Genomic DNA, 27,534 nt, shown 5'->3' with positions numbered 1-27,534 from the left:
CATACAGTACATGTCAGTACTGTATGTAAATTCTTCAATTATTGCCTAACAACAATGCTGCTTACTGTATATTAAATACTGTAGGCCTAGAAATGTGCATCTCAATATAGTAGTTAAAAACACAGGGGCCTATGTGGATAAGCGAGTTCTATGCACACTAAAAATGGCCACCGACCGTGAACCCCCAGCACGTGGCAGCGCTCGTATATGTAGTGAGATACAGTATGGCATACATTTCACAGTTCAGGGGGCAATGCTGAAGGAGCGTCACAATCCCCTAGCTCAATTACATTGGGATAAGCGAGGTCTATGCACATTACGGTATACCGAGCTGGATCGCTTAGCAACCTGACAACATGGCCGCCGACCGTGAACTCCCAGCACGTGGCAGCGCTCGGATATGTAGTGAGATACAATATGGCATACATTTCACAGTTCAGGGGGCAATGCTGAAGGAGCGTCACAATCCCCTAGCTCAATTACATTGGGATAAGCGAGGTCTATGCACATTACGGTATACCGAGCTGGATCGTTTAGCAACCTGACAACATGGCCGCCGACCGTGAACTCCCAGCACGTGGCAGCGCTCGGATATGTAGTGAGATACAATATGGCATACATTTCACAGTTCAGGGGGCAATGCTGAAGGAGCGTCACAATCCCCTAGCTCAATTACATTGGGATAAGCGAGGTCTATGCACATTACGGTATACCGAGCTGGATCGCTTAGCAACCTGACAAAATGGCCGCCGACCGTGAACTCCCAGCACGTGGCAGCGCTCGGATATGGAGTGAGATACAATATGGCATACATTTCACAGTTCAGGGGGCAATGCTGAAGGAGCGTCACAATCCCCTAGCTCAATTACATTGGGATAAGCGAGGTCTATGCACATTACGGTATACCGAGCTGGATCGCTTAGCAACCTGACAACATGGCCGCCGACCGTGAACTCCCAGCACGTGGCAGCGCTCGGATATGTAGTGAGATACAATATGGCATACATTTCACAGTTCAGGGGGCAATGCTGAAGGAGCGTCACAATCCCCTAGCTCAATTACATTGGGATAAGCGAGGTCTATGCACATTACGGTATACCGAGCTGGATCGCTTAGCAACCTGACAAAATGGCCGCCGACCGTGAACTCCCAGCACGTGGCAGCGCTCGGATATGGAGTGAGAGATGGTATACATTTTAAAATACACCGGGATAAGTTGTACAGGCCATGGAGCAATGCACAGGGACATTCATCATTTACGTACAGTATATAAATAATTGTAAACCGTAAATGAAAGAATTACCGGTCAAATACTGTATAACGAAACTGTGTCAATGAGCTGGAACAGTATGGCCTGTGAAGAAGTTTTCGAAGGCAGAAACGAAGAGCAAATTATCAGGAGATTTCTGAAAGGTCGGAGAAGATCCACACAGCAAGTCTGCCTACGAGGAAACAGATTTGCAAAGTGGGTAGCGGGCAGTGACTGAGACGCTCTTTTATTCACATTCAAAAGTACAGTATGCTCTGTGATTGGTGTAAGGATGAATGCGCCTATATTGGCACCAATCACAGCGGTAAGAATTCCTTTTGTGTGAATGTGAATAAAAGAGCGTCTCAGTCACCGCCCCGCTACCCACTTTGCAAAGCTGTTTCCTCGTAAGCAGACTTGCTGTGTGGATCTTCTCCGACCTTTCAGAAATCTCCTGATAATTTGCTCTCCGTTTCTGCCTTCGAAAACTTCTTCACAGGCCATACTGTTCCAGCTCATTGACACAGTTTCGTCATACAGTATTTGACCGGTAATTCTTTCATTTACGGTTTACAATTATTTATATACTGTACGTAAATGATGAATGTCCCTGTGCATTGCTCCATGGCCTATACAACTTATCCCGGTGTATTTTAAAATGTATACCATCTCTCACTCCATATCCGAGCGCTGCCACGTGCTGGGAGTTCACGGTCGGCGGCCATTTTGTCAGGTTGCTAAGCGATCCAGCTCGGTATACCGTAATGTGCATAGACCTCGCTTATCCCAATGTAATTGAGCTAGGGGATTGTGACGCTCCTTCAGCATTGCCCCCTGAACTGTGAAATGTATGCCATATTGTATCTCACTACATATCCGAGCGCTGCCACGTGCTGGGAGTTCACGGTCGGCGGCCATGTTGTCAGGTTGCTAAGCGATCCAGCTCGGTATACCGTAATGTGCATAGACCTCGCTTATCCCAATGTAATTGAGCTAGGGGATTGTGACGCTCCTTCAGCATTGCCCCCTGAACTGTGAAATGTATGCCATATTGTATCTCACTACATATCCGAGCGCTGCCACGTGCTGGGAGTTCACGGTCGGCGGCCATGTTGTCAGGTTGCTAAGCGATCCAGCTCGGTATACCGTAATGTGCATAGACCTCGCTTATCCCAATGTAATTGAGCTAGGGGATTGTGACGCTCCTTCAGCATTGCCCCCTGAACTGTGAAATGTATGCCATACTGTATCTCACTACATATACGAGCGCTGCCACGTGCTGGGGGTTCACGGTCGGTGGCCATTTTTAGTGTGCATAGAACTCGCTTATCCACATAGGCCCCTGTGTTTTTAACTACTATATTGAGATGCACATTTCTAGGCCTACAGTATTTAATATACAGTAAGCAGCATTGTTGTTAGGCAATAATTGAAGAATTTACATACAGTACTGACATGTACTGTATGTAATGCGTGTACATCATGTCAGTCGACCCTTATGCTGTACACTACTGTAAGTCTCACAGGGCCCATGCACTTCCAAGGAGGGTTATTTACTGTACTGTATCTGTTTCATACAGGAAACTAATTGCAGTCCATAACACTGAAGTTGTATTTTCAGTACTGTACAGTATACAATACTTAAATTTGAACATCAGGTACTGGATAGTAAACATGTACAGTATTAACTTCTATCATAAAACTCTTATGCATTTTCAGATGTGTAAATTTTAGACTACAGTATTCACAAATGTTTTCTCTCCATACAGGAATTATAGTTGGACAACATGCCAGTAACTATCAACAAAACGATGAGCAAGATAATCGCCAACATGAAAAAAGAGAATAAAACCATCAAAGAGATCCATGCATGGCTCAAGGAAAGTGGCATTATAGTCACTTTAGAAACGGTGCGCTATCATGCATTCGAGAGAACAACGCCCAGATTTGTATTTCCTACAAAATGCACATGGTACGTACTGTACACTACTGTAATGTTTAAATGACTTGCTTTATACCATAAACAATTTTTTTGAAATAAAATAAAAACTTCATCAATTGTAACTGTGATTGTGCTGTTCATGAATTCATATTTTTCATACTGTATTGTACTGTAGGAGAGTGCAACAAATTGTGGAGGAACTAACTCGTGAGGATGATGAGCGTACTGCTCTGCAAATAAAACGAATTCTCCATTCCAAGTATGACCTGGACATATCGGCCACCAGCATCAGAAGGATGCGACGGAAAATGGGATGGACCTTTGGCGCAACAAGGTAAAATACTGAAAGCAGTATAAACCATACAGTAAATGCACTGTTAATAATCCCTTGATACGTGATATAATAATGCCATAAATCATTATACAGAGTGTGTACTTTATACTATATACAGTATGTGTGTGTGTATATACTGTATATATTCTATCCCAAAAGAGATACCTACTGTATAGGCACTCAGAGACAGCAATGAAGCATTGCCGGCTTATTGTGATGATTACATACTGTATACTGTGTGTGTGTGTTTGTGTGTATGTACAGTATGTATATATATATTACTCTGTATGTAACTTAATGTACTGTATGTACAGTTTAATGTATACAGTAGGTATATAATACAGTATACTGCACATACAGTCTACTGTATATACAGTAATCTGTAAATCTGTAATTTCATAACTGTATCTGATTTCATTATTTTTGGCTCTTCACAGGATATCTCCAATGATAAGAGATGTGAATAAAGAAAAGAGAGTGGAACAGGCACGGCGATGGATTGAGAGTGGTGAAACATTTGATGATGTCATTTTCACAGATGAATCGTCTGTTGCCCTTGAGCGGTTCTCCAGAATGTCATTCAGGAAACGTAACCATATCTCTTTAAAACCACGCCCAAAGCATCCATTGAAAGTCCATGTATGGGGAGGCATATCACGATTAGGAGCTGGTCCCCTATTATTTTTCGAAGGTACAGTACTATACTTTATTCTGTGCCTGTGTTCTGTAAAAATACATGTTGTACTGTAGAGTACGTGTAACTGCACAATAAAAGGAGTTGCTTATTAATGAACAACATTTTTTGATTTCTGTAGGAATCATGGATAAGAAATATTTCCAAGAAACAATAGTAGAGAAATGTATGGTGCCATTTGTGAATAAATATTACCCAACTCACCATAGGATATTCCAAGACAATGATCCTAAACACTCCGCCTCAGCCAAATTTATGGAAGAGAAAGGTATGAATTGGGAACGCACACCACCAGAGTGAGTATTCTTTCAACAGTGTACAAGTAAAATTTTGGATAGCACTCTAGTACTGTAAAAAAAAATTTTGTTTAATAAACAGTACAATATTGTATGTTTAATTTTCTCTATTTACTGTAATGTAATTAATTTTTTCTATACGCTTTTTTTTTATTTTTATATAGATCACCAGACATGAACCCAATCGAATTAGTGTGGGCTCAATTGAAGAGGTACGTTAGGAGTGTTGCAAAGCCAACAACAAAACAGCAACTGGTGGATGGGATAAAGAAATTTTGGCTAGAAGTACTCACACCTGAACATTGTAATAATTATATAAATCACCTGTATAAAGTATTACCTGTTGTAGTTGAAAGAAATGGTCAAGCCACAAATATGTAGTTCTGTATTTTCTGTTTAAAATTTTAAATTGGTGCATTATTAAAAAAAATGATAAAATTGCCTTTGTCTGATTATTGCATAAACTAATGTAGAATATTATACAGTAGTCATGTTATTGATGTGTACTGTATGAACAGTTATTTTCAGTTTTATAAGTCCTGAATAAGAGTACTGTACATTTTGATCAGTGCAGTACATGGAATCGGATGTTGTAATACTTTATTTTTACATTAATATTGATGTTTTTCCAATAAATATTCAATTTTACAGTATGGTACGGTACAGTACATGAGGGTACCTGTACAGTATGATACGTCATTATGGGGGAGAAATACTGTATCCACTAAATGTACAGTAAAATGTTTTTTTCTTATTACAAACACACAAATGCATCTCAGATGGAAATATGCTATACACAGCAGACAGCTTATGGTGACAGAACTTCCCTACTGTATCCCCACCCATAGTCGTGGTATATTTTAGATTGCCTAATGAGACACTCCTGCAGCATTGCCAATGATTCATGTAAAACCTGTGTGCAAACAGTATCTGTATTGAATGCAAAGTACAGTAAGAGTACAGTATACAGTATTATCAGAGCCAAACCTGACCAACATGATGCCCTAGGCTAGATTTTGGCTGATGCCCTCTTGCACAGATGCTACGTAGTTCCGCCTCTAACCCTGCACCCCTTTCCCAGCACCATCACCCATTTTGGCGCTCCTACCCCCTATAATCTAAATAAGAACAATGTGCACATTTAGTGCCAGCCCAAAACAGTGTACAGTATGTTCTTGCTGGGAAGGGGCATGGTAACACAATAATACCCGAAGATGAAATGACACAACACAGTACTGCAACTTTATTCACATTATATCATGCAGTGGTGTCTCTTATTCTCATGACATCATATCATAGTACCACATTACTCCTAACAGTAATGCCCCTTATTCACATTACACCCCACCACATTCATCTTTATTTACATTAGACCACAGGTTCTCAAACTCAGTCCTCAGGACCCCACACAGTGCAGGTTTTGCAGGTCTCACAGAATCACAAGTGAAAAAATTAGCTCCACCTACTGTATGGACCTTCTAAAATGTGTCAGTTAGTAATGAATACATCTGTGCACTTGCTGGTTTACCTGCAAAACATGCACTGTGTGGGGTCCTGAGGACCAAGTTTGAGAACCACTGCATTAGACCATGCAGTAGTGCCCTTTCCTTATGTTACACCAGAAAATATTGTAGTACACCTTATACACATACAGTACAGTAATGCCACACATTAGTAATGCATTTCATATTTAAATTTTCTGATTTAATTTCATAGAGCCGCAGTCACTCACAGAATATAGGCATGTACTGTAGCATCTCATTTTATTCTGCAGAAGCTGATTATTCCCGTTTGGCTAGTTTGCCGCCTCTGTACAGTATATCACAATAGAAAAAAGTTATAGTGTCAGTGAAAAAAGCACCTCATGACAGATACTGTACACAAGCTCATGTCTAAATACTGTATACTGTAAGCAGTGACATTAAGGGGTACAGTACTGTATATGCAATTGCAGTCGAATTCCGGAAGGAATACGGAAAAAATGGACACGGGATCCCCCATCTTTTTAGAACCAGCACCGGGCTCTGCGCCTGGTCCTGGTGCAAAAAATAAGGGGGACAAAAAAAGCGTAGGGGTTCCCCATATTTTTTGAATCAGCACTGGGCTCCACTAGCTGGACAGATAATGCACAGCCGGGGGAGACTTTTATACCGGTCCCTGCGGCCATGGAATTAAATACCCAACTAGTCACACCTGGCCGGAGTACCCTGGAGGAGTGGGGGCCACTTAAATCAAGGGGACCCCCCTCCAGCCACTCGATTATCTCTATCACCCCTGTGTATTGTAGCTAGGGGATTGTGACGCTCCTTCAGCATTGCCCCGTAGCCTGCAAAATCTGTGCTGTTATTTGCTCCATAGCTGAGTGCCTCCTAGGAGCTACTGTAGGAGACACAGGCGGTAGCCATTTCAATTGAGTCTGCCCTGCTATAGAATTGTACAGGTATGTGTACATTACCGTACGGTGCATAGAACCTTTACAGTAGAAACTCTCCTGCAGCTTTGGCCTGCTTTACTGTATGTACTGTAAAACTTGTGTTTTGTCAGTTTGCTATGCGACCGAGCCCGGTGTAACGTACAGTACTGTAATGTGCATAGACCTCGCTTACAGTATCTCTGTGTATTTTGGCTAGGGGATTGTGACGCTCCTTCAGCATCGCCCCGTAGCCTGCACAGCTTATGCCATTTCTCATTCCATACCCAACTGCTGCATGCCACGAGGTGGGGGTTCAGGAGGTGGGGGTTCATGGGTAGTGGTCGTTTTGACAGTGTGCTATGCGATTGAGTCCGGTGTACCGTAATACTGTATGCAATCCTACAGTGGCTTATCCCTCCCCTGTGTATTTTGGCTAGGGGATTGTGACGCTCCTTCAGCATTGCCCCATAACCTGCACAAGGGTTCAGGGGCGGCGGCCATTTTGCCAGTGTGCTACAGTATGTCATCGAGTCCGGTGTACCATAATATGCATACTGTGTATTTTAGCTAGGGGATTGTGACGCTCCTTCAGCATTGCCCCATAGTCTGTACAATCTGGACTATTACTTGCTCCGTAGCCTAGGGCCTCTGTGGGGCAAGGAGTCATAGGTGGTAGCCATTTCTATTCAGTCTGCCCAGCTACAGAATTGTATGTGTACTGTGTACGGAGCATAGTACCTTAACCTGCATAGAACCTGCACATTATGGTACACCGGACTCGATCGCATAGAACCGCTCATGCAGCTACTGTATGCCCTGGTTTACAGTATGTGAATAAAAAAATAATAAAGTGTCTGAAAAAAACAACAGTAACATGCATTCGTACTTAAGGAATCGAACCCTGGACTCTGAGTATAGGAAGCGAAACACTTCACCACTTCGCCGCAGACAAATGTATAAATCCGTTGGTTTTGATTATGCTGTAATGGCTACGGGATTAGGACGATAACATACTGTAGAAAATTCCTAATCTTGAGAGGCAATAGTGAACTTGTAACACACATCCATTTGCGACAGTGTACACTACTGGTTTTACAGTACTGTGTTTTGTCTGCGGGACTTGGACGCTCACATACAGTATTCATAAAGTATTGTAGATGGATCATATACTGTATGCTGTACTACTGTATTTGCGTCGGTGTCGTACTGTATATACAGTACTGTATTAAATAATGCAGCGTAATGAGTACAGTATTTGCTGTATGCAGCGTAATGAGACGCCTTAGTAAAGTAGTCCTTATTATGTATGTCAGTATTGTATTTTACGGGAGACCACACGCATGCGCAGTGGTGATTGTAAAAAGCGACATCTGGTGGCTGATCGCAGGTATTACACGTAAAGGTAACGCCAAACGTCAAATGTCTGTCTCCGTGCGATTAGATAGCCTCTCTGTGGCTAGGCGCGCCTCGCTACGCCACAGTACGCTGCGTATGGTCGAACGGGACAACCGCCGCGGCCACTCAAGATAAAGGTGGCTACATCTGTAACAACTTAAAACAAAAAATGTGTATGTAGCATTGCAAAAATAATAACTTAAGGTTACTTGTTATCCAAGTATGTATATTAGAAATGTGCAGTGCCAATATTTAGAGGTCCCAATAGAGTTTGAACTTTTTTTGATAGTTGGAACCTAAGACTTGTCACATACTGTGTGCAACTCAAGCATGCAGACCCAGAAGAAAACAAAACAAACACCTGCAATTTATTGTTGATCTTTTTGTTAGTCATAATGATACTATTCTTTTAAGCCACTCAGGGTTATTTAGAAAAAAGAAAGGTAAGAGAAAAACCTGTAATTTCATTTTGACAGTTTTTTGTTTGTCAAAATTAGACTTTTAAGCCACTCAAGGTTACTTAGACAAAATGGAATCTATAGTTTACCTAATATACCACCAAATGGTTGACATTTTACTAAGTATGCATAAGTATATACCTTTAAAAGATGGGCTCATCCGGGATTTGTACCGGGGATCTCTCGCACCCTAAGCAAGAATCACCGAGCCCACTGTGCATGTCTTTTTTATGTATATTAATGAAATTGTAAGTAAAACTGTTTGTATACATTAGTGAGTATTTTAAAATGCTATTAAATACTATCAGATATTAAAAGTACATGAAGAGATGGGCTCGTTCGGGATTTGAACCCGGGACCTCTCGCACCCGAAGCGAGAATCATACCCCTAGACCAACGAGCCATCTGCCTAAGGCCTTCTCATTCAGATTTTACCATTTTTAAAGTCAAACTCAAATTATTTAATAAAAAAATGCAATAAGCTGGAAAAAAAGATGTTACATTTTAAAAATACCATAACTATTTAAAAAAATTATTTATAGCATAGCTAAAATGTTTCCTTAAGGTCAATTTTTGGTCCAAGTATGCATATTTGGAAATTTCAGTGCCAAGATTTATGGGTTCCTATAGAGTTTTAACTTTTCTAATAGCTGGAACCTAAGACTTGTCTCATACTGTGTGCAACTTAAGCATACAGACCAAGAAGAAAGAAAAAAACAAAAACCTGCAATTAATTGTTGACCTTTTTGTTTGTCAAAAAGAGACTATTCTTTTAAGCCACTCATTGTTTCTTAGAAAAAAGCAAGGTAAGAGAAAAACCTGTAATTTCATTTCGACTGTTTTTTATTTGTCAAAATGAGACTTCTTTGAAGCCACTCAAAGTTACTTAGACAAAATGGAATCTACAGTTTACCCAATATACCACCAAATGGTTGACAGTTTACTAAATATGCATAAGTATATACTTTTTTTTATGGATTGGCAAAAGAAAAATTCACTTGATGCTTTTGACTCAGGCAATTGACATCAATCAGATAATGGAACCATGGTATTTAAAAGAACCTGAGAAGATGGGCTCGTCTGCGATTTAATCCTAGGACCTCTCGCACCCTAAGCGAGAATCATACCCCTATACCAACGAGCCTACTGTTCATGTATTTTCATGTATACTAATGAAATTGGAAGTGAAACTGTTGGAATACATTAGTATTTTAAAATACTATCAGATAATTGAACTAAGCACTTTTAAAGAACCTGAGAAAACAGGCTCATCCAGGATATGAACCTGGGACCTTTTGCACCCGAAGCAAGAATTATACACCCTGACCAACAAGCCAATAGCCAAATAATTTCTTATTCAGTTTTTAACATTTTTAAAGTAAAACTCTAATTATTTAAGAAAAAATGCAAATAACTAGAGAAAACACACAATTTCATTTATTGAAGATGAAACATTTTAAAAATAACATAACAACTTAAAACAAAAAATGTGTATGTAGCATTGCAAAAATAATAACTTAAGGTTACTTGTTATCCAAGTATGTATATTAGAAATGTGCAGTGCCAATATTTAGAGGTCCCAATAGAGTTTGGACTTTTTTTGATAGTTGGAACCTAAGACTTGTCACATACTGTGTGCAACTCAAGCATGCAGACCCAGAAGAAAGACAAAATAAACACCTGCAATTTATTGTTGATCTTTTTGTTAGTCATAATGATACTATTCTTTTAAGCCACTCAGGGTTATTTAGAAAAAAGAAAGGTAAGAGAAAAACCTGTAATTTCATTTTGACAGTTTTTTGTTTGTCAAAATTAGACTTTTAAGCCACTCAAGGTTACTTAGACAAAATGGAATCTATAGTTTACCCAATATACCACCAAATGGTTGACATTTTACTAAGTATGCATAAGTATATACCTTTAAAAGATGGGCTCATCCGGGATTTGTACCGGGGATCTCTCGCACCCTAAGCAAGAATCAACGAGCCCACTGTGCATGTCTTTTTTATGTATATTAATGAAATTGTAAGTAAAACTGTTTGTATACATTAGTGAGTATTTTAAAATGCTATTAAATACTATCAGATATTAAAAGTACATGAAGAGATGGGCTCGTCCGGGATTTGAACCCGGGACCTCTCGCACCCGAAGCGAGAATCATACCCCTAGACCAACGAGCCATCTGCCTAACGTCTTCTCATTCAGATTTTACCATTTTTAAAGTAAAACTCAAATTATTTAATAAAAAAATGCAATAAGCTGGAAAAAAAGATGTTACATTTTAAAAATACCATAACTATTTAAAAAAATTATTTGTAGCATAGCTAAAATGTTTCCTTAAGGTCAATTTTTGGTCCAAGTATGCATATTTGGAAATTTCAGTGCCAAGATTTATGGGTTCCTATAGAGTTTTAACTTTTCTAATAGCTGGAACCTAAGACTTGTCTCATACTGTGTGCAACTTAAGCATACAGACCAAGAAGAAAGAAAAAAACAAAAACCTGCAATTAATTGTTGACCTTTTTGTTTGTCAAAAAGAGACTATTCTTTTAAGACACTCATTGTTTCTTAGAAAAAAGCAAGGTAAGAGAAAAACCTGTAATTTCATTTTGACTGTTTTTTATTTGTCAAAATGAGACTTCTTTGAAGCCACTCAAAGTTACTTAGACAAAATGGAATCTACAGTTTACCCAATATACCACCAAATGGTTGACAGTTTACTAAATATGCATAAGTATATACTTTTTTTTATGGATTGGCAAAAGAAAAATTCACTTGATGCTTTTGACTCAGGCAATTGACATCAATCAGATAATGGAACCATGGTATTTAAAAGAACCTGAGAAGATGGGCTCGTCTGCGATTTAATCCCAGGACCTCTCGCACCCTAAGCGAGAATCATACCCCTATACCAACGAGCCTACTGTTCATGTATTTTCATGTATACTAATGAAATTGGAAGTGAAACTGTTGGAATACATTAGTATTTTTAAATACTATCAGATAATTGAACTAAGCACTTTTAAAGAACCTGAGAAAACAGGCTCATCCAGGATATGAACCTGGGACCTTTAGCACCCGAAGCAAGAATCATAAACCCTGACCAACAAGCCACTAGCCAAATAATTTCTTATTCAGTTTTTAACATTTTTAAAGTAAAACTCTAATTATTTAAGAAAAAATGCAAATAACTGGAGAAACCAACAATTTCATTTAATGAAGATGAAACATTTTAAAAATAACATAACAACTTAAAACAAAAAATGTGTATGTAGCATTGCAAAAATAATAACTTAAGGTTACTTGTTATCCAAGTATGTATATTAGAAATATGCAGTGCCAATATTTAGAGGTCCCAATAGAGTTTGGACTTTTTTTGATAGTTGGAACCTAAGACTTGTCACATACTGTGTGCAACTCAAGCATGCAGACCCAGAAGAAAAACAAAATAAACACCTGCAATTTATTGTTGATCTTTTTGTTAGTCATAATGATACTATTCTTTTAAGCAACTCAGGGTTATTTAGAAAAAAGAAAGGTAAGAGAAAAACCTGTAATTTCATTTTGACAGTTTTTTGTTTGTCAAAATTAGACTTTTAAGCCTCTCAAGGTTACTTAGACAAAATGGAATCTATAGTTTACCTAATATACCACCAAATGGTTGACATTTTACTAAGTATGCATAAGTATATACCTTTAAAAGATGGGCTCATCCGGGATTTGTACCGGGGATCTCTCGCACCCTAAGCAAGAATCAACGAGCCCACTGTGCATGTCTTTTTTATGTATATTAATGAAATTGTAAGTAAAACTGTTTGTATACATTAGTGAGTATTTTAAAATGCTATTAAATACTATCAGATATTAAAAGTACATGAAGAGATGGGCTCGTCCGGGATTTGAACCCGGGACCTCTCGCACCCGAAGCGAGAATCATACCCCTAGACCAACGAGCCATCTGCCTAACGTCTTCTCATTCAGATTTTACCATTTTTAAAGTAAAACTCAAATTATTTAATAAAAAAATGCAATAAGCTGGAAAAAAAGATGTTACATTTTAAAAATACCATAACTATTTAAAAAAATTATTTGTAGCATAGCTAAAATGTTTCCTTAAGGTCAATTTTTGGTCCAAGTATGCATATTTGGAAATTTCAGTGCCAAGATTTATGGGTTCCTATAGAGTTTTAACTTTTCTAATAGCTGGAACCTAAGACTTGTCTCATACTGTGTGCAACTTAAGCATACAGACCAAGAAGAAAGAAAAAAACAAAAACCTGCAATTAATTGTTGACCTTTTTGTTTGTCAAAAAGAGACTATTCTTTTAAGACACTCATTGTTTCTTAGAAAAAAGCAAGGTAAGAGAAAAACCTGTAATTTCATTTTGACTGTTTTTTATTTGTCAAAATGAGACTTCTTTGAAGCCACTCAAAGTTACTTAGACAAAATGGAATCTACAGTTTACCCAATATACCACCAAATGGTTGACAGTTTACTAAATATGCATAAGTATATACTTTTTTTTATGGATTGGCAAAAGAAAAATTCACTTGATGCTTTTGACTCAGGCAATTGACATCAATCAGATAATGGAACCATGGTATTTAAAAGAACCTGAGAAGATGGGCTCGTCTGCGATTTAATCCCAGGACCTCTCGCACCCTAAGCGAGAATCATACCCCTATACCAACGAGCCTACTGTTCATGTATTTTCATGTATACTAATGAAATTGGAAGTGAAACTGTTGGAATACATTAGTATTTTAAAATACTATCAGATAATTGAACTAAGCACTTTTAAAGAACCTGAGAAAACAGGCTCATCCAGGATATGAACCTGGGACCTTTAGCACCCGAAGCAAGAATCATACACCCTGACCAACAAGCCACTAGCCAAATAATTTCTTATTCAGTTTTTAACATTTTTAAAGTAAAACTCTAATTATTTAAGAAAAAATGCAAATAACTGGAGAAACCAACAATTTCATTTAATGAAGATGAAACATTTTAAAAATAACATAACAACTTAAAACAAAAAATGTGTATGTAGCATTGCAAAAATAATAACTTAAGGTTACTTGTTATCCAAGTATGTATATTAGAAATGTGCAGTGCCAATATTTAGAGGTCCCAATAGAGTTTGGACTTTTTTTGATAGTTGGAACCTAAGACTTGTCACATACTGTGTGCAACTCAAGCATGCAGACCCAGAAGAAAAACAAAACAAACACCTGCAATTTATTGTTGATCTTTTTGTTAGTCATAATTATACTATTCTTTTAAGCCACTCAGGGTTATTTAGAAAAAAGAAAGGTAAGAGAAAAACCTGTAATTTCATTTTGACAGTTTTTTGTTTGTCAAAATTAGACTTTTAAGCCACTCAAGGTTACTTAGACAAAATGGAATCTATAGTTTACCTAATATACCACCAAATGGTTGACATTTTACTAAGTATGCATAAGTATATACCTTTAAAAGATGGGCTCATCCGGGATTTGTACCGGGGATCTCTCGCACCCTAAGCAAGAATCAACGAGCCCACTGTGCATGTCTTTTTTATGTATATTAATGAAATTGTAAGTAAAACTGTTTGTATACATTAGTGAGTATTTTAAAATGCTATTAAATACTATCAGATATTAAAAGTACATGAAGAGATGGGCTCGTCCAGGATTTGAACCCGGGACCTCTCGCACCCGAAGCGAGAATCATACCCCTAGACCAACGAGCCATCTGCCTAAGGTCTTCTCATTCAGATTTTACCATTTTTAAAGTAAAACTCAAATTATTTAATAAAAAAATGCAATAAGCTGGAAAAAAAGATGTTACATTTTAAAAATACCATAACTATTTAAAAAAATGATTTATAGCATAGCTAAAATGTTTCCTTAAGGTCAATTTTTGGTCCAAGTATGCATATTTGGAAATTTCAGTGCCAAGATTTATGGGTTCCTATAGAGTTTTAACTTTTCTAATAGCTGGAACCTAAGACTTGTCTCATACTGTGTGCAACTTAAGCATACAGACCAAGAAGAAAGAAAAAAACAAAAACCTGCAATTAATTGTTGACCTTTTTGTTTGTCAAAAAGAGACTATTCTTTTAAGCCACTCATTGTTTCTTAGAAAAAAGCAAGGTAAGAGAAAAACCTGTAATTTCATTTTGACTGTTTTTTATTTGTCAAAATGAGACTTCTTTGAAGCCACTCAAAGTTACTTAGACAAAATGGAATCTACAGTTTACCCAATATACCACCAAATGGTTGACAGTTTACTAAATATGCATAAGTATATACTTTTTTTTATGGATTGGCAAAAGAAAAATTCACTTGATGCTTTTGACTCAGGCAATTGACATCAATCAGATAATGGAACCATGGTATTTAAAAGAACCTGAGAAGATGGGCTCGTCTGCGATTTAATCCTAGGACCTCTCGCACCCTAAGCGAGAATCATACCCCTATACCAACGAGCCTACTGTTCATGTATTTTCATGTATACTAATGAAATTGGAAGTGAAACTGTTGGAATACATTAGTATTTTTAAATACTATCAGATAATTGAACTAAGCACTTTTAAAGAACCTGAGAAAACAGGCTCATCCAGGATATGAACCTGGGACCTTTAGCACCCGAAGCAAGAATCATAAACCCTGACCAACAAGCCACTAGCCAAATAATTTCTTATTCAGTTTTTAACATTTTTAAAGTAAAACTCTAATTATTTAAGAAAAAATGCAAATAACTGGAGAAACCAACAATTTCATTTAATGAAGATGAAACATTTTAAAAATAACATAACAACTTAAAACAAAAAATGTGTATGTAGCATTGCAAAAATAATAACTTAAGGTTACTTGTTATCCAAGTATGTATATTAGAAATATGCAGTGCCAATATTTAGAGGTCCCAATAGAGTTTGGACTTTTTTTGATAGTTGGAACCTAAGACTTGTCACATACTGTGTGCAACTCAAGCATGCAGACCCAGAAGAAAAACAAAATAAACACCTGCAATTTATTGTTGATCTTTTTGTTAGTCATAATGATACTATTCTTTTAAGCAACTCAGGGTTATTTAGAAAAAAGAAAGGTAAGAGAAAAACCTGTAATTTCATTTTGACAGTTTTTTGTTTGTCAAAATTAGACTTTTAAGCCTCTCAAGGTTACTTAGACAAAATGGAATCTATAGTTTACCTAATATACCACCAAATGGTTGACATTTTACTAAGTATGCATAAGTATATACCTTTAAAAGATGGGCTCATCCGGGATTTGTACCGGGGATCTCTCGCACCCTAAGCAAGAATCAACGAGCCCACTGTGCATGTCTTTTTATGTATATTAATGAAATTGTAAGTAAAACTGTTTGTATACATTAGTGAGTATTTTAAAATGCTATTAAATACTATCAGATATTAAAAGTACATGAAGAGATGGGCTCGTCCGGGATTTGAACCCGGGACCTCTCGCACCCGAAGCGAGAATCATACCCCTAGACCAACGAGCCATCTGCCTAAGGTCTTCTCATTCAGATTTTACCATTTTTAAAGTCAAACTCAAATTATTTAATAAAAAAATGCAATAAGCTGGAAAAAAAGATGTTACATTTTAAAAATACCATAACTATTTAAAAAAATGATTTATAGCATAGCTAAAATGTTTCCTTAAGGTCAATTTTTGGTCCAAGTATGCATATTTGGAAATTTCAGTGCCAAGATTTATGGGTTCCTATAGAGTTTTAACTTTTCTAATAGCTGGAACCTAAGACTTGTCTCATACTGTGTGCAACTTAAGCATACAGACCAAGAAGAAAGAAAAAAACAAAAACCTGCAATTAATTGTTGACCTTTTTGTTTGTCAAAAAGAGACTATTCTTTTAAGCCACTCATTGTTTCTTAGAAAAAAGCAAGGTAAGAGAAAAACCTGTAATTTCATTTTGACTGTTTTTTATTTGTCAAAATGAGACTTCTTTGAAGCCACTCAAAGTTACTTAGACAAAATGGAATCTACAGTTTACCCAATATACCACCAAATGGTTGACAGTTTACTAAATATGCATAAGTATATACTTTTTTTTATGGATTGGCAAAAGAAAAATTCACTTGATGCTTTTGACTCAGGCAATTGACATCAATCAGATAATGGAACCATGGTATTTAAAAGAACCTGAGAAGATGGGCTCGTCTGCGATTTAATCCTAGGACCTCTCGCACCCTAAGCGAGAATCATACCCCTATACCAACGAGCCTACTGTTCATGTATTTTCATGTATACTAATGAAATTGGAAGTGAAACTGTTGGAATACATTAGTATTTTAAAATACTATCAGATAATTGAACTAAGCACTTTTAAAGAACCTGAGAAAACAGGCTCATCCAGGATATGAACCTGGGACCTTTTGCACCCGAAGCAAGAATTATACACCCTGACCAACAAGCCACTAGCCAAATAATTTCTTATTCAGTTTTTAACATTTTTAAAGTAAAACTCTAATTATTTAAGAAAAAATGCAAATAACTAGAGAAAACACACAATTTCATTTAATGAAGATGAAACATTTTAAAAATAACATAACAACTTAAAACAAAAAATGTGTATGTAGCATTGCAAAAATAATAACTTAAGGTTACTTGTTATCCAAGTATGTATATTAGAAATGTGCAGTGCCAATATTTAGAGGTCCCAATAGAGTTTGGACTTTTTTTGATAGTTGGAACCTAAGACTTGTCACATACTGTGTGCAACTCAAGCATGCAGACCCAGAAGAAAGACAAAATAAACACCTGCAATTTATTGTTGATCTTTTTGTTAGTCATAATGATACTATTCTTTTAAGCCACTCAGGGTTATTTAGAAAAAAGAAAGGTAAGAGAAAAACCTGTAGTTTCATTTTGACAGTTTTTTGTTTGTCAAAATTAGACTTTTAAGCCACTCAAGGTTACTTAGACAAAATGGAATCTATAGTTTACCTAATATACCACCAAATGGTTGACATTTTACTAAGTATGCATAAGTATATACCTTTAAAAGATGGGCTCATCCGGGATTTGTACCGGGGATCTCTCGCACCCTAAGCAAGAATCAACGAGCCCACTGTGCATGTCTTTTTTATGTATATTAATGAAATTGTAAGTAAAACTGTTTGTATACATTAGTGAGTATTTTAAAATGCTATTAAATACTATCAGATATTAAAAGTACATGAAGAGATGGGCTCGTCCGGGATTTGAACCCGGGACCTCTCGCACCCGAAGCGAGAATCATACCCCTAGACCAACGAGCCATCTGCCTAACGTCTTCTCATTCAGATTTTACCATTTTTAAAGTAAAACTCAAATTATTTAATAAAAAAATGCAATAAGCTGGAAAAAAAGATGTTACATTTTAAAAATACCATAACTATTTAAAAAAATTATTTGTAGCATAGCTAAAATGTTTCCTTAAGGTCAATTTTTGGTCCAAGTATGCATATTTGGAAATTTCAGTGCCAAGATTTATGGGTTCCTATAGAGTTTTAACTTTTCTAATAGCTGGAACCTAAGACTTGTCTCATACTGTGTGCAACTTAAGCATACAGACCAAGAAGAAAGAAAAAAACAAAAACCTGCAATTAATTGTTGACCTTTTTGTTTGTCAAAAAGAGACTATTCTTTTAAGACACTCATTGTTTCTTAGAAAAAAGCAAGGTAAGAGAAAAACCTGTAATTTCATTTTGACTGTTTTTTATTTGTCAAAATGAGACTTCTTTGAAGCCACTCAAAGTTACTTAGACAAAATGGAATCTACAGTTTACCCAATATACCACCAAATGGTTGACAGTTTACTAAATATGCATAAGTATATACTTTTTTTTATGGATTGGCAAAAGAAAAATTCACTTGATGCTTTTGACTCAGGCAATTGACATCAATCAGATAATGGAACCATGGTATTTAAAAGAACCTGAGAAGATGGGCTCGTCTGCGATTTAATCCCAGGACCTCTCGCACCCTAAGCGAGAATCATACCCCTATACCAACGAGCCTACTGTTCATGTATTTTCATGTATACTAATGAAATTGGAAGTGAAACTGTTGGAATACATTAGTATTTTAAAATACTATCAGATAATTGAACTAAGCACTTTTAAAGAACCTGAGAAAACAGGCTCATCCAGGATATGAACCTGGGACCTTTAGCACCCGAAGCAAGAATCATACACCCTGACCAACAAGCCACTAGCCAAATAATTTCTTATTCAGTTTTTAACATTTTTAAAGTAAAACTCTAATTATTTAAGAAAAAATGCAAATAACTGGAGAAACCAACAATTTCATTTAATGAAGATGAAACATTTTACAAATAACATAACAACTTAAAACAAAAAATGTGTATGTAGCATTGCAAAAATAATAACTTAAGGTTACTTGTTATCCAAGTATGTATATTAGAAATGTGCAGTGCCAATATTTAGAGGTCCCAATAGAGTTTGGACTTTTTTTGATAGTTGGAACCTAAGACTTGTCACATACTGTGTGCAACTCAAGCATGCAGACCCAGAAGAAAAACAAAATAAACACCTGCAATTTATTGTTGATCTTTTTGTTAGTCATAATGATACTATTCTTTTAAGCAACTCAGGGTTATTTAGAAAAAAGAAAGGTAAGAGAAAAACCTGTAATTTCATTTTGACAGTTTTTTGTTTGTCAAAATTAGACTTTTAAGCCACTCAAGGTTACTTAGACAAAATGGAATCTATAGTTTACCTAATATACCACCAAATGGTTGACATTTTACTAAGTATGCATAAGTATATACCTTTAAAAGATGGGCTCATCCGGGATTTGTACCGGGGATCTCTCGCACCCTAAGCAAGAATCAACGAGCCCACTGTGCATGTCTTTTTTATGTATATTAATGAAATTGTAAGTAAAACTGTTTGTATACATTAGTGAGTATTTTAAAATGCTATTAAATACTATCAGATATTAAAAGTACATGAAGAGATGGGCTCGTCCGGGATTTGAACCCGGGACCTCTCGCACCCGAAGCGAGAATCATACCCCTAGACCAACGAGCCATCTGCCTAACGTCTTCTCATTCAGATTTTACCATTTTTAAAGTAAAACTCAAATTATTTAATAAAAAAATGCAATAAGCTGGAAAAAAAGATGTTACATTTTAAAAATACCATAACTATTTAAAAAAATTATTTGTAGCATAGCTAAAATGTTTCCTTAAGGTCAATTTTTGGTCCAAGTATGCATATTTGGAAATTTCAGTGCCAAGATTTATGGGTTCCTATAGAGTTTTAACTTTTCTAATAGCTGGAACCTAAGACTTGTCTCATACTGTGTGCAACTTAAGCATACAGACCAAGAAGAAAGAAAAAAACAAAAACCTGCAATTAATTGTTGACCTTTTTGTTTGTCAAAAAGAGACTATTCTTTTAAGACACTCATTGTTTCTTAGAAAAAAGCAAGGTAAGAGAAAAACCTGTAATTTCATTTTGACTGTTTTTTATTTGTCAAAATGAGACTTCTTTGAAGCCACTCAAAGTTACTTAGACAAAATGGAATCTACAGTTTACCCAATATACCACCAAATGGTTGACAGTTTACTAAATATGCATAAGTATATACTTTTTTTTATGGATTGGCAAAAGAAAAATTCACTTGATGCTTTTGACTCAGGCAATTGACATCAATCAGATAATGGAACCATGGTATTTAAAAGAACCTGAGAAGATGGTCTCGTCTGCGATTTAATCCCAGGACCTCTCGCACCCTAAGCGAGAATCATACCCCTATACCAACGAGCCTACTGTTCCTGTATTTTCATGTATACTAATGAAATTGGAAGTGAAACTGTTGGAATACATTAGTATTTTAAAATACTATCAGATAATTGAACTAAGCACTTTTAAAGAACCAGAGAAAACAGGCTCATCCAGGATATGAACCTGGGACCTTTTGCACCCGAAGCAAGAATCATACACCCTGACCAACAAGCCACTAGCCAAATAATTTCTTATTCAGTTTTTAACATTTTTAAAGTAAAACTCTAATTATTTAAGAAAAAATGCAAATAACTGGAGAAAACACACAATTTCATTTAATGAAGATGAAACATTTTAAAAATAACATAACAACTTAAAACAAAAAATGTGTATGTAGCATTGCAAAAATAATAACTTAAGGTTACTTGTTATCCAAGTATGTATATTAGAAATGTGCAGTGCCAATATTTAGAGGTCCCAATAGAGTTTGGACTTTTTTTGATAGTTGGAACCTAAGACTTGTCACATACTGTGTGCAACTCAAGCATGCAGACCCAGAAGAAAAACAAAACAAACACCTGCAATTTATTGTTGATCTTTTTGTTAGTCATAATGATACTATTCTTTTAAGCCACTCAGGGTTATTTAGAAAAAAGAAAGGTAAGAGAAAAACCTGTAATTTCATTTTGACAGTTTTTTGTTTGTCAAAATTAGACTTTTAAGCCACTCAAGGTTACTTAGACAAAATGGAATCTATAGTTTACCTAATATACCACCAAATGGTTGACATTTTACTAAGTATGCATAAGTATATACCTTTAAAAGATGGGCTCATCCGGGATTTGTACCGGGGATCTCTCGCACCCTAAGCAAGAATCAACGAGCCCACTGTGCATGTCTTTTTTATGTATATTAATGAAATTGTAAGTAAAACTGTTTGTATACATTAGTGAGTATTTTAAAATGCTATTAAATACTATCAGATATTAAAAGTACATGAAGAGATGGGCTCGTCCGGGATTTGAACCCGGGACCTCTCGCACCCGAAGCGAGAATCATACCCCTAGACCAACGAGCCATCTGCCTAAGGTCTTCTCATTCAGATTTTACCATTTTTAAAGTCAAACTCAAATTATTTAATAAAAAAATGCAATAAGCTGGAAAAAAAGATGTTACATTTTAAAAATACCATAACTATTTAAAAAAATTATTTATAGCATAGCTAAAATGTTTCCTTAAGGTCAATTTTTGGTCCAAGTATGCATATTTGGAAATTTCAGTGCCAAGATTTATGGGTTCCTATAGAGTTTTAACTTTTCTAATAGCTGGAACCTAAGACTTGTCTCATACTGTGTGCAACTTAAGCATACAGACCAAGAAGAAAGAAAAAAACAAAAACCTGCAATTAATTGTTGACCTTTTTGTTTGTCAAAAAGAGACTATTCTTTTAAGCCACTCATTGTTTCTTAGAAAAAAGCAAGGTAAGAGAAAAACCTGTAATTTCATTTTGACTGTTTTTTATTTGTCAAAATGAGACTTATTTGAAGCCACTCAAAGTTACTTAGACAAAATGGAATCTACAGTTTACCCAATATACCACCAAATGGTTGACAGTTTACTAAATATGCATAAGTATATACTTTTTTTTATGGATTGGCAAAAGAAAAATTCACTTGATGCTTTTGACTCAGGCAATTGACATCAATCAGATAATGGAACCATGGTATTTAAAAGAACCTGAGAAGATGGGCTCATCTGCGATTTAATCCTAGGACCTCTCGCACCCTAAGCGAGAATCATACCCCTATACCAACGAGCCTACTGTTCATGTATTTTCATGTATACTAATGAAATTGGAAGTGAAACTGTTGGAATACATTAGTATTTTAAAATACTATCAGATAATTGAACTAAGCACTTTTAAAGAACCTGAGAAAACAGGCTCATCCAGGATATGAACCTGGGACCTTTTGCACCCGAAGCAAGAATTATACACCCTGACCAACAAGCCACTAGCCAAATAATTTCTTATTCAGTTTTTAACATTTTTAAAGTAAAACTCTAATTATTTAAGAAAAAATGCAAATAACTAGAGAAAACACACAATTTCATTTAATGAAGATGAAACATTTTAAAAATAACATAACAACTTAAAACAAAAAATGTGTATGTAGCATTGCAAAAATAATAACTTAAGGTTACTTGTTATCCAAGTATGTATATTAGAAATGTGCAGTGCCAATATTTAGAGGTCCCAATAGAGTTTGGACTTTTTTTGATAGTTGGAACCTAAGACTTGTCACATACTGTGTGCAACTCAAGCATGCAGACCCAGAAGAAAGACAAAATAAACACCTGCAATTTATTGTTGATCTTTTTGTTAGTCATAATGATACTATTCTTTTAAGCCACTCAGGGTTATTTAGAAAAAAGAAAGGTAAGAGAAAAACCTGTAGTTTCATTTTGACAGTTTTTTGTTTGTCAAAATTAGACTTTTAAGCCACTCAAGGTTACTTAGACAAAATGGAATCTATAGTTTACCTAATATACCACCAAATGGTTGACATTTTACTAAGTATGCATAAGTATATACCTTTAAAAGATGGGCTCATCCGGGATTTGTACCGGGGATCTCTCGCACCCTAAGCAAGAATCAACGAGCCCACTGTGCATGTCTTTTTTATGTATATTAATGAAATTGTAAGTAAAACTGTTTGTATACATTAGTGAGTATTTTAAAATGCTATTAAATACTATCAGATATTAAAAGTACATGAAGAGATGGGCTCGTCCGGGATTTGAACCCGGGACCTCTCGCACCCGAAGCGAGAATCATACCCCTAGACCAACGAGCCATCTGCCTAACGTCTTCTCATTCAGATTTTACCATTTTTAAAGTAAAACTCAAATTATTTAATAAAAAAATGCAATAAGCTGGAAAAAAAGATGTTACATTTTAAAAATACCATAACTATTTAAAAAAATTATTTGTAGCATAGCTAAAATGTTTCCTTAAGGTCAATTTTTGGTCCAAGTATGCATATTTGGAAATTTCAGTGCCAAGATTTATGGGTTCCTATAGAGTTTTAACTTTTCTAATAGCTGGAACCTAAGACTTGTCTCATACTGTGTGCAACTTAAGCATACAGACCAAGAAGAAAGAAAAAAACAAAAACCTGCAATTAATTGTTGACCTTTTTGTTTGTCAAAAAGAGACTATTCTTTTAAGACACTCATTGTTTCTTAGAAAAAAGCAAGGTAAGAGAAAAACCTGTAATTTCATTTTGACTGTTTTTTATTTGTCAAAATGAGACTTCATTGAAGCCACTCAAAGTTACTTAGACAAAATGGAATCTACAGTTTACCCAATATACCACCAAATGGTTGACAGTTTACTAAATATGCATAAGTATATACTTTTTTTTATGGATTGGCAAAAGAAAAATTCACTTGATGCTTTTGACTCAGGCAATTGACATCAATCAGATAATGGAACCATGGTATTTAAAAGAACCTGAGAAGATGGGCTCGTCTGCGATTTAATCCCAGGACCTCTCGCACCCTAAGCGAGAATCATACCCCTATACCAACGAGCCTACTGTTCATGTATTTTCATGTATACTAATGAAATTGGAAGTGAAACTGTTGGAATACATTAGTATTTTAAAATACTATCAGATAATTGAACTAAGCACTTTTAAAGAACCTGAGAAAACAGGCTCATCCAGGATATGAACCTGGGACCTTTAGCACCCAAAGCAAGAATCATACACCCTGACCAACAAGCCACTAGCCAAATAATTTCTTATTCAGTTTTTAACATTTTTAAAGTAAAACTCTAATTATTTAAGAAAAAATGCAAATAACTGGAGAAACCAACAATTTCATTTAATGAAGATGAAACATTTTAAAAATAACATAACAACTTAAAACAAAAAATGTGTATGTAGCATTGCAAAAATAATAACTTAAGGTTACTTGTTATCCAAGTATGTATATTAGAAATGTGCAGTGCCAATATTTAGAGGTCCCAATAGAGTTTGGACTTTTTTTGATAGTTGGAACCTAAGACTTGTCACATACTGTGTGCAACTCAAGCATGCAGACCCAGAAGAAAAACAAAATAAACACCTGCAATTTATTGTTGATCTTTTTGTTAGTCATGATGATACTATTCTTTTAAGCAACTCAGGGTTATTTAGAAAAAAGAAAGGTAAGAGAAAAACCTGTAATTTCATTTTGACAGTTTTTTGTTTGTCAAAATTAGACTTTTAAGCCACTCAAGGTTACTTAGACAAAATGGAATCTATAGTTTACCTAATATACCACCAAATGGTTGACATTTTACTAAGTATGCATAAGTATATACCTTTAAAAGATGGGCTCATCCGGGATTTGTACCGGGGATCTCTCGCACCCTAAGCAAGAATCAACGAGCCCACTGTGCATGTCTTTTTTATGTATATTAATGAAATTGTAAGTAAAACTGTTTGTATACATTAGTGAGTATTTTAAAATGCTATTAAATACTATCAGATATTAAAAGTACATGAAGAGATGGGCTCGTCCGGGATTTGAACCCGGGACCTCTCGCACCCGAAGCGAGAATCATACCCCTAGACCAACGAGCCATCTGCCTAACGTCTTCTCATTCAGATTTTACCATTTTTAAAGTAAAACTCAAATTATTTAATAAAAAAATGCAATAAGCTGGAAAAAAAGATGTTACATTTTAAAAATACCATAACTATTTAAAAAAATTATTTGTAGCATAGCTAAAATGTTTCCTTAAGGTCAATTTTTGGTCCAAGTATGCATATTTGGAAATTTCAGTGCCAAGATTTATGGGTTCCTATAGAGTTTTAACTTTTCTAATAGCTGGAACCTAAGACTTGTCTCATACTGTGTGCAACTTAAGCATACAGACCAAGAAGAAAGAAAAAAACAAAAACCTGCAATTAATTGTTGACCTTTTTGTTTGTCAAAAAGAGACTATTCTTTTAAGACACTCATTGTTTCTTAGAAAAAAGCAAGGTAAGAGAAAAACCTGTAATTTCATTTTGACTGTTTTTTATTTGTCAAAATGAGACTTCTTTGAAGCCACTCAAAGTTACTTAGACAAAATGGAATCTACAGTTTACCCAATATACCACCAAATGGTTGACAGTTTACTAAATATGCATAAGTATATACTTTTTTTTATGGATTGGCAAAAGAAAAATTCACTTGATGCTTTTGACTCAGGCAATTGACATCAATCAGATAATGGAACCATGGTATTTAAAAGAACCTGAGAAGATGGGCTCGTCTGCGATTTAATCCCAGGACCTCTCGCACCCTAAGCGAGAATCATACCCCTATACCAACGAGCCTACTGTTCATGTATTTTCATGTATACTAATGAAATTGGAAGTGAAACTGTTGGAATACATTAGTATTTTAAAATACTATCAGATAATTGAACTAAGCACTTTTAAAGAACCTGAGAAAACAGGCTCATCCAGGATATGAACCTGGGACCTTTAGCACCCGAAGCAAGAATCATACACCCTGACCAACAAGCCACTAGCCAAATAATTTCTTATTCAGTTTTTAACATTTTTAAAGTAAAACTCTAATTATTTAAGAAAAAATGCAAATAACTGGAGAAACCAACAATTTCATTTAATGAAGATGAAACATTTTAAAAATAACATAACAACTTAAAACAAAAAATGTGTATGTAGCATTGCAAAAATAATAACTTAAGGTTACTTGTTATCCAAGTATGTATATTAGAAATGTGCAGTGCCAATATTTAGAGGTCCCAATAGAGTTTGGACTTTTTTTGATAGTTGGAACCTAAGACTTGTCACATACTGTGTGCAACTCAAGCATGCAGACCCAGAAGAAAAACAAAACAAACACCTGCAATTTATTGTTGATCTTTTTGTTAGTCATAATGATACTATTCTTTTAAGCCACTCAGGGTTATTTAGAAAAAAGAAAGGTAAGAGAAAAACCTGTAATTTCATTTTGACAGTTTTTTGTTTGTCAAAATTAGACTTTTAAGCCACTCAAGGTTACTTAGACAAAATGGAATCTATAGTTTACCTAATATACCACCAAATGGTTGACATTTTACTAAGTATGCATAAGTATATACCTTTAAAAGATGGGCTCATCCGGGATTTGTACCGGGGATCTCTCGCACCCTAAGCAAGAATCAACGAGCCCACTGTGCATGTCTTTTTTATGTATATTAATGAAATTGTAAGTAAAACTGTTTGTATACATTAGTGAGTATTTTAAAATGCTATTAAATACTATCAGATATTAAAAGTACATGAAGAGATGGGCTCGTCTGGGATTTGAACGCGGGACCTCTCGCACCCGAAGCGAGAATCATACCCCTAGACCAACGAGCCATCTGCCTAAGGTCTTCTCATTCAGATTTTACCATTTTTAAAGTCAAACTCAAATTATTTAATAAAAAAATGCAATAAGCTGGAAAAAAAGATGTTACATTTTAAAAATACCATAACTATTTAAAAAAATTATTTATAGCATAGCTAAAATGTTTCCTTAAGGTCAATTTTTGGTCCAAGTATGCATATTTGGAAATTTCAGTGCCAAGATTTATGGGTTCCTGTAGAGTTTTAACTTTTCTAATAGCTGGAACCTAAGACTTGTCTCATACTGTGTGCAACTTAAGCATACAGACCAAGAAGAAAGAAAAAAACAAAAACCTGCAATTAATTGTTGACCTTTTTGTTTGTCAAAAAGAGACTATTCTTTTAAGACACTCATTGTTTCTTAGAAAAAAGCAAGGTAAGAGAAAAACCTGTAATTTCATTTTGACTGTTTTTTATTTGTCAAAATGAGACTTCTTTGAAGCCACTCAAAGTTACTTAGACAAAATGGAATCTACAGTTTACCCAATATACCACCAAATGGTTGACAGTTTACTAAATATGCATAAGTATATACTTTTTTTTATGGATTGGCAAAAGAA

The 27,534-nt window shown here is 35.6% G+C and overlaps 10 non-coding genes across 10 annotated transcripts; all 10 read right to left on the bottom strand.

The window, feature by feature from the left end:
• Positions 1 to 9,112: 9,112 nt before the first annotated feature.
• Positions 9,113 to 9,184, bottom strand: TRNAP-CGG (transfer RNA proline (anticodon CGG)). The gene has a single exon. It is a non-coding gene; the product is annotated as a tRNA-Pro (tRNA).
• Positions 9,185 to 10,889: 1,705 nt separating this feature from the next.
• Positions 10,890 to 10,961, bottom strand: TRNAP-CGG (transfer RNA proline (anticodon CGG)). Its single transcript has one exon. It is a non-coding gene; the product is annotated as a tRNA-Pro (tRNA).
• A 1,704-nt stretch (positions 10,962 to 12,665) lies between these two features.
• TRNAP-CGG (transfer RNA proline (anticodon CGG)) lies at positions 12,666 to 12,737 on the bottom strand. The gene has a single exon. It is a non-coding gene; the product is annotated as a tRNA-Pro (tRNA).
• Positions 12,738 to 14,441: 1,704 nt separating this feature from the next.
• On the bottom strand, positions 14,442 to 14,513 carry TRNAP-CGG (transfer RNA proline (anticodon CGG)). The gene has a single exon. It is a non-coding gene; the product is annotated as a tRNA-Pro (tRNA).
• Positions 14,514 to 16,216: 1,703 nt separating this feature from the next.
• Positions 16,217 to 16,288, bottom strand: TRNAP-CGG (transfer RNA proline (anticodon CGG)). The gene has a single exon. It is a non-coding gene; the product is annotated as a tRNA-Pro (tRNA).
• Positions 16,289 to 17,993: 1,705 nt separating this feature from the next.
• TRNAP-CGG (transfer RNA proline (anticodon CGG)) lies at positions 17,994 to 18,065 on the bottom strand. The gene has a single exon. It is a non-coding gene; the product is annotated as a tRNA-Pro (tRNA).
• Positions 18,066 to 19,769: 1,704 nt separating this feature from the next.
• On the bottom strand, positions 19,770 to 19,841 carry TRNAP-CGG (transfer RNA proline (anticodon CGG)). Its single transcript has one exon. It is a non-coding gene; the product is annotated as a tRNA-Pro (tRNA).
• A 1,705-nt stretch (positions 19,842 to 21,546) lies between these two features.
• On the bottom strand, positions 21,547 to 21,618 carry TRNAP-CGG (transfer RNA proline (anticodon CGG)). Its single transcript has one exon. It is a non-coding gene; the product is annotated as a tRNA-Pro (tRNA).
• A 1,705-nt stretch (positions 21,619 to 23,323) lies between these two features.
• Positions 23,324 to 23,395, bottom strand: TRNAP-CGG (transfer RNA proline (anticodon CGG)). Its single transcript has one exon. It is a non-coding gene; the product is annotated as a tRNA-Pro (tRNA).
• A 1,704-nt stretch (positions 23,396 to 25,099) lies between these two features.
• TRNAP-CGG (transfer RNA proline (anticodon CGG)) lies at positions 25,100 to 25,171 on the bottom strand. The gene has a single exon. It is a non-coding gene; the product is annotated as a tRNA-Pro (tRNA).
• Between the last annotated feature and the right edge of the window lie 2,363 nt (positions 25,172 to 27,534).

Source organism: Pseudophryne corroboree, chromosome 3, assembly GCF_028390025.1.
Source record: "Pseudophryne corroboree isolate aPseCor3 chromosome 3, aPseCor3.hap2, whole genome shotgun sequence".
Classification (NCBI taxonomy): Eukaryota; Metazoa; Chordata; class Amphibia; order Anura; family Myobatrachidae; genus Pseudophryne; species Pseudophryne corroboree.
The sequence above is the reverse complement of the archived record's forward strand: the minus strand, read 5'-3'. Positions and strand labels throughout refer to the sequence as shown.